Below are 7,261 nucleotides of genomic sequence, written 5' to 3'. Positions count from 1 at the left end.
GGGTGTTCTGTGGGACTGTGATTCCTTGGAGATTAACCAGCAATAATCGATCTGAATAGATTTTAAGAAATGAAGGCCCATAAGTGTTAAATGGCTTTCCCAGGGATAGCCTGGGATGTAGGAAAATACATTTCTTGGGCCATTTGGAAATTCTTTGTGTCCTTTATTTCTATCTTGTTTTTTTTTTTTTTCCAACAAATTGGTCCAAATCAACTTATATACTTGATTTTTTTTACAGGTAAAACAATGTACCGAAACAATGGCCTTGAAGTATAAAAACATTGACTCCATAGTGGAGAGGCTCACTGGGTATATTCAGTTCTGTTTCAATATTTTTCCTATCTTTAGTGGCTTGGGAAATTCCTAAGAAAAAAGTCTGGGTTTGTTTTTTGGAAACCAAGAAACATTGCTATGCTTATTCCCAAGTCAGGAGTGTGTGAAGAATACTGACAATGCTCCCAAAATCACTTGGAAAACTGGGGTCATCATAGATTATAAGAGGGGAAACAGTTGGCTATGTCCTGGAGTCATAGAACCCAGAGTGATGACAGGCACAGCCAGTTGGTATCACTGGCTAGATGCAGGGCAGGAGGGCAGGCTGACCACATGTGTGTCCTCAACATGCTCCATAAACACTCACCCTCTTACAGCCAACCCTGATAATAAACGTCTCCACCACGGGCAGACTTTATTCAGAGCCTCATGCAAGGTCTCACAGGGAAGGGTCGAGGGTGGGAAACAGGATTCCCGGTGGGTGGGGAGGCTGGCGCCCTATTCACTTGCAGATAGTCGAACACAAAGAGCCAGAGCCATCAGTGATAGGGAATTCAGAACTTGGTGCTCTTTTCAATGGTCTTCAAATAGAACGGACTTAGAAACTGCCTCTGGGGGCCACCTGTCCTGCCAGGCTTCTTTTATATAATTTGTCCCTATGGAGAGAGAGGAAAGGAAATTGTAGTGTATTGTGGAATTGCTGGAGCCCAAGGATATGCCTCTAAGTCCTTCACCTCGAAAGCTCTCTGACCCTGGGAGTCCCACTGGGACAACTTGTTGCACAGAGGTCCACAAGTATGTGAGGGATCCCTGTGTTTGAGCTCCACACATCCACCCCCTGGGTGCCTCTTTTAGACTGGCATGCATGTTTGATGGCATTGGAGGTGAAAAAATGTCACTAAGCTGAGTGGCTGTGAAGTGAGTGAGATGGACTGAGAGGATGTCATCAACAAATTGTTGGGTGACTGCCCAGGTGTTGCATGAGTCTGGTGACTTGATTTGGTAATTTCCTAATCATTCATGGTTATCACTTTCTAGAACCCTGGCATCCTCCCTGGCTTTGTTTTGCACCTGAGAGACTGAATACACAAGTATACAATAGCCAGACCATATATAAAAATAGAACTGACCAGGAAGCCAGCCTGGTAGAAGACAGACTTATAGGAAGTCAGATAATTAGCTCTAGTAACAATCTGGGAAGCTACACAATGACACCTGTAGCAATCAGTCCCAAATGGCCAGATTGGGTTTCTAACTGACAGCTTTCTTAGTTTTCCTTTGCTTCTATCTTATGACCAACCAGAGAAAGCCAAATGTGCACCTTGAACAAATCACGTGGGATATCCTGCTTCCATTAGTCTACATATTGCTTTTCCATGCTAGTCACCTCTGATCAGGGCACTATAAAGCTCTCTTGCAACCAAGTGTTGGTGGTTGAAGCCTGTAATCCTAGCTACTTAGGAGACTGAGATCAGGAGGATCATGGTTTGAGTCCAGACTGGACAAAAAGTTATGAGAACTCATCTCAACCAATAGGTGGGTGTGGTGGTGTGCGCCTGTTATCCCGGCAATGGCTGGAGGCTTAAAATAGGAGAATCGCTGTCCAGAGCCTGCCTGAACAAAGAGCGGGATACTATCTCCAAAAATACCCAGAGCAAGAAAGGGTTGGAGTTGTGGCTCAAGTGGTACAGAGCCTGCCTAGCAAGTGTGAAGCCCTGAGTTCAAACCCCAGTACTGCAAAACAAACAAACAAACAAACAAACAAAAAAAACCGAACCAAAACAAAACAAAACAAAAAACCCAAGCTCTCTCCCCTCTACTTGCCTTTGAATCTGCAAAAATGCAGGAGAAGGTGGGTGGTTTACTCCCTCGCTATAAAAACCAAACTTTGAATCAATAGTCTTTGCTTGTTCTTACTTGGTTGTCCTTCCTTCTATTCACCATACACTCGAGTGTGGATTTGAAGGTGAGAATATGTTCTTTCTCTTGGATCTGGACAAACTTGGTCTCATGTGACTAGATCAGAGTGACAACTGTGGCCTCATGAAACCCAAGGTCTTTTTTGGTTTCCTGTCTTTGTGGAGTATGCATGGCTTCTCTGGGAGGAGGAGACTTGGTGTGATGAAATAAATAATGAGTTCATTTTATTTGAACTTGAATCAGTTATGGCACAACCAGGTGGAACATAAAGGAAATAATTAGTGAATACAAATGGGAAAAGTTCAAAATTGGAATTTTGCTTTAAAGAAACACTTGGGAAAGAACAATTTATGAGTAAAGACAGCATATGTCCCTATTCCCCTGCACCCAGGCCTCATCTTAAAGACAACAATGAGAAGGTAAGTTTTAAGTGGCGTCCTAGGGAATGTTAGAGCTAATGTCACTAATCTAAAAGCTATTAGTGCCAGGAAATATCCAGGTGATTACAAGGCAGAGATATTACAGGAACTCTCTATGGACACCTCAAATGTTACTCTTGGAAAGTCTGGTCCACATGCAGTGCTCTCTGCAGTGCCATTGTCAAGACTGCAACTAAGTTTATTGCTGGGTAATATCTAGATGCATTGCCATGATGTATACCTAGCTCCAAGGACCACAATTGTTTATTACCTTGGAGGGTCATTCATCATTTTTTTTTCTCTCTCTCTTTCTCTTTCTCTCTTGCTTTCTCCTGCTCTGTAAATAAAAATGAGAAGTCAAGGTTTGGTAGTAGTTGAAAAAATTGTTGACATTCTGGATAATTGCAGGAATTTGCATTTTTTTTGGCTCAGTTTCCAAATTTGAATCCTGTCTTTATAGCTATTGTGGGCTTATTGTTTTCTGTAGTTGCACAGCTTTTAGTAGTCTGGACTAATAAATAATGTTTTCCATTTTATGTGGCACCCCAGAGCCTCAACATTCACGATTTTGGTCTCCCATAACCCACCATTCCGTGAGGCTGGTAGAACAAATATCACACCCCTTTGCACTCATGAGAGAGCAGAGATTATAAGGAGGCAAATGCATTGCCCAAAGACATACATTTAGCAGGTCCAGATTAAACCCAGATCTTCAGATATCAAGAGTTCAGTGCCTGCCAATAGGACTAGCAATACTTCCATTGATCATAATCCACACCTGGTTTCCCTGTTGAACTAACAGCAGAATTTCCCTGTCCTTTGTGTAACCTTTAAGAAAGCTTACAAAAGAGGACTGGAGGGAGTTAGAAAGATGTTTTGCAGTCTTAGCAACTTACTTATCCAGTGTTAGGGGGTGGGGAGATTCGGGGCCTTGCTACTTGATGTCAGCTGTAAAATATCTACACCCGGAGTCAGATTTGTGCTTTCCAACATGACAGCCACCAGCGACATGTGGCCACTGAGCACTTGAAAGGTAGCTGATTTGAAGATGTGCTAGCACTGTTAATTCCACATCAATTTCAAAGACACTATGAGAAAAGAATGTAAGCTATCTCAATAATTTTTATATTTATTTTATGTTGGCATGATATTATTGGATTAAATAAAACTTTATTTCATGGGATTATTTTATTATTTTTTTTTAATGTGAAAATTAAAACTTACACCTATGGCTCACATTTTATTTTGGTCAGGCAGTGCTGGCTGATCCAGAGGTGACCCTTTAGGGTGCCACAGTCACTGGGTCCTTGAGGATGAGAGTGAGTGAGGCCAGGATTTCAGAAGCAACTTCTCTAAGAGAGTATTGTAAGAGCCAAAGGAAAGAAGCTGGCCTGCCCTGCCCCAGGGAATGGCGTCCTTGTTATGCAAGAACACTAAAGAAGTCCCAAGAGCCCCATGTGGCAATTTCAATGGAAACATTTTCACTTCTGAAACCTAGTTTCTTTCCTAAACTCCACCCAAGGCAAAGTGGATTATTGCTTCCTGGAAATCAAACCAGGGGGACTTGAAAGTGTTTCATATTAAAACTAGAAAAACCCAAGAAGCAGAGAAATAATTGTATTTCTAAAAGCTTTTAGAATAAATGCTTGCTTGTGAGAAATAATTTTCCTATAAATATTTCATTCCTTCTTTTCTTCTCCCTTTTGTTCTCCAGCTGAGAGTTTCCACATGGATGTAGGAGATGATGTTCCCCTTGGGAGAGAGGATCAAAGTCCACCCTGGGTCCACTTGCTACTAAGCTTTACCCACAATCTTCGTAGTTTCTCCCCCCCATGCCTTCATGGGTTCTGGGATGAATGTGCTCCCAAAGCTGTGGACAGAGAAAAAACCCTAAGTACATGACATCCAAGCCATTGTTTCAAACAAAGTTTCAAGGATTGGAAGAAGAGTGTGTTTGGTTTACCTGTGGGCACTGGCCCCACACAACGTATCTGGAAAGACAACATTTAGTAATAGAAACAGAGAAGTCCGTCCAGAACTTAATAAGCCCGTGAAAAAGTTTGAGATAAATATTAGAAACAAAAACAAATACAAATAAACTCCAGCCAAGATGCTAGAAAGAGAGTTCCTGAGGCTAAAGACGGTCTTAATAATTCCTAATGCCTAAAGCTCAGTCCACACTTGTCCTTAGAATAGGATATTTGATAAATGTTTTATTGAACAACCGAATCCATTCATTAACCCACAAACATGGCACTGAATACAAGGTGATGTGCCCAAGGTGTTTAGTCTGGAAAACTGGGGAAAGGGTAGAAAAGGGAGGACAAGAATCTACTCGTCTTGGGGATATATGATGAATTTGCTATGACCTGTAGTTGGCCACAGTTGAGATGTTAGTAAACATCCAGGTGCCCACGGACAGCAGGTGGTTGGAAAGAGGAGACTGAAGGTTATCTGTGATGTTCAGCAGACCATATTTGGTGCAATCCTTTTAAAGAGACAGCGATGCACAGGGTGTGTCAAACAGAGGAACTAGGATGATACCGGGCTGAGCTTGTGAGTGGCACATTGAGCTTTGGGAAGCAAAGCCCACGGGGATATATTTTGCTGTATATATTTAGCATTTAGTGGCAGGATTATGTGGCAGGACGAGGCTTGCCCTGGGTCACAGCAGGGAGACAAAACTGTCTTGGATCTCTTAAGCTTCTGTTTGTGTTCTGAGCCAGGCACTAGATACTCTTTGTTCTATACTGTCTTTTCAAGAATGTCTGTATGGTGAACGGCCTTGGAAGGCAGAGGAAATATCTCTCCCCAGAGTTTCAAGTTCCCCAAATTCAAAGTTCCTGTCCTGTATTATAATGCCTGTGTCTACAGGTGTCACCTAGCTCTCTTCATTTTGCCCTGTGGGAACTGGGACATGGGGACCCTAATTTAAAAGGCTGATAACTCTGACAACTGCAATTACAGTGAGTAATGAACTGTCTTTTGTCTCAGACCCGGGAGTCTTATGTTTTCACCCAGCATGTACAACATTGTACAGACAGACTTGCCAATTTGCAAGTCAGAAATGCTCAACGCCGTCAGAGTTTCTGACAGTCACTCTCAGAATTCTTGTTCTGGAGTCAGCGGAGGGGCTGTAGAGGATCCTGAGAGGATCAGTCAGAGAGCATCTCCTCTAGTGGCTGAGAGAAGAGAGGAGAGGAGAGCTGGTCCATCCCTTTGGGGGCATGCCTTTCATTATGGAGTAGGGTTAAGATGTGTAAGCACCATGTTTTAAGGATGGAATAGTAGTATGTGGTCAAGGACACAGACAGATAGACTAAGGACAGTAGGGTGACATGGGCAATGAGCTGCAGTTTAAAAAAAAAATGTCGCCAAACAACATAAAGGAATTTTTTACACATATATCTGTATCAGAAAAAATACAAATAAGCGTAAGACAGAAACACATTTCTAGAGGATACAAGAATGGGAAAAACTTAATTCCTTCCTTTGCCTTCATTATGTAATAAAGATAAGAAATTAGTCTACTTTCAATGAAGAGATATTAAGAAAACAGCAAGGGCTCTATGTTTGGATTTGACCTGTTTTGTAATTTTATCAAAGACACAGAGGTATAGCAGATTGTCTTACCAAATCTATGGATGACACAAACTTGGAGAGCTAGATAAGAAGACAGAAGCAAGAAACAAATGTCTGAATGTAATGCGATGTTGAAAAGTAAAATGTATCCAAATAGGACAACTAGGGTGGTAAAGGCATGATGGCTGGAACATTCAGCTTGAAGGAGTAAAAACTACCAAGAGGTACTTTACTATCTTCACATTTGAGGATCTGACACCCAGAGGGGTGTTCCCTTGAGCTTTCAGAAGTCCTGACAGGCTCAGATGCTTATGTTTATCTCCTGTGAAAGATGCACCGCCAGACAGAAGGAGGCTGGACTTCCCAGTCACTGCTTGGGTAAGAGGTTCTCAGACATCACCTGTATCGGTTAGCAGCTAAGTGAGGCAGGTACTATTAGGGGTGAACTCTTTATTAAAGTGTCCTTCCCTTTTCTTACAGCTAAAACTTTCTGACCAAAAGTGACCATGCCCAGAAGTGATCCTGTCTACCATCTTTATGACACAGGCTGGGCATGCCAAAAGACTTTCTTGTGCGCCATCTTTAATAATGCAAGCTGGGCACACTCCAAAGTGTTCCTGTACACCATTTTAACATTTGGAATGAGTACTCCATGACCTTAAGGTACATATGCCCAGGAATGTGTCGGCCATTTTTTCCTTCTTGAACAATGACTGCGCCTGCCTTTATAAAGTGCTACCTACATGAATATGTATAGACTCTCCAAATAAAATCCTCTTTCTTCCCTTCCTTTGTTGGAGGAGGGTATTGCTTTGGAAATAACTCCCATGTTCTCCTTACCCATTGCAGGTAATCTTTCTCCACTCTTATTTTTTGACTATTCTTGTTTTTGACTTTGTATTCACCAAAATGTGAACCCACCATGTTCAGTTACACATACATCTTTTTATTAAGGTACTTAATTTGGAAGTTTCTTTGTCATTGTTGCCTCATCTACCTTACCTTAATAAATGGACATTTTTTTAGTCTCATTTTCTACATTAATAAAATGGGGGCTAAAACCTACC

The sequence above is a fragment of the Castor canadensis genome, chromosome 4, assembly GCF_047511655.1.
Source record: "Castor canadensis chromosome 4, mCasCan1.hap1v2, whole genome shotgun sequence".
Classification (NCBI taxonomy): domain Eukaryota; kingdom Metazoa; phylum Chordata; class Mammalia; order Rodentia; family Castoridae; genus Castor; species Castor canadensis.
This window is presented reverse-complemented; position numbering follows the sequence as displayed.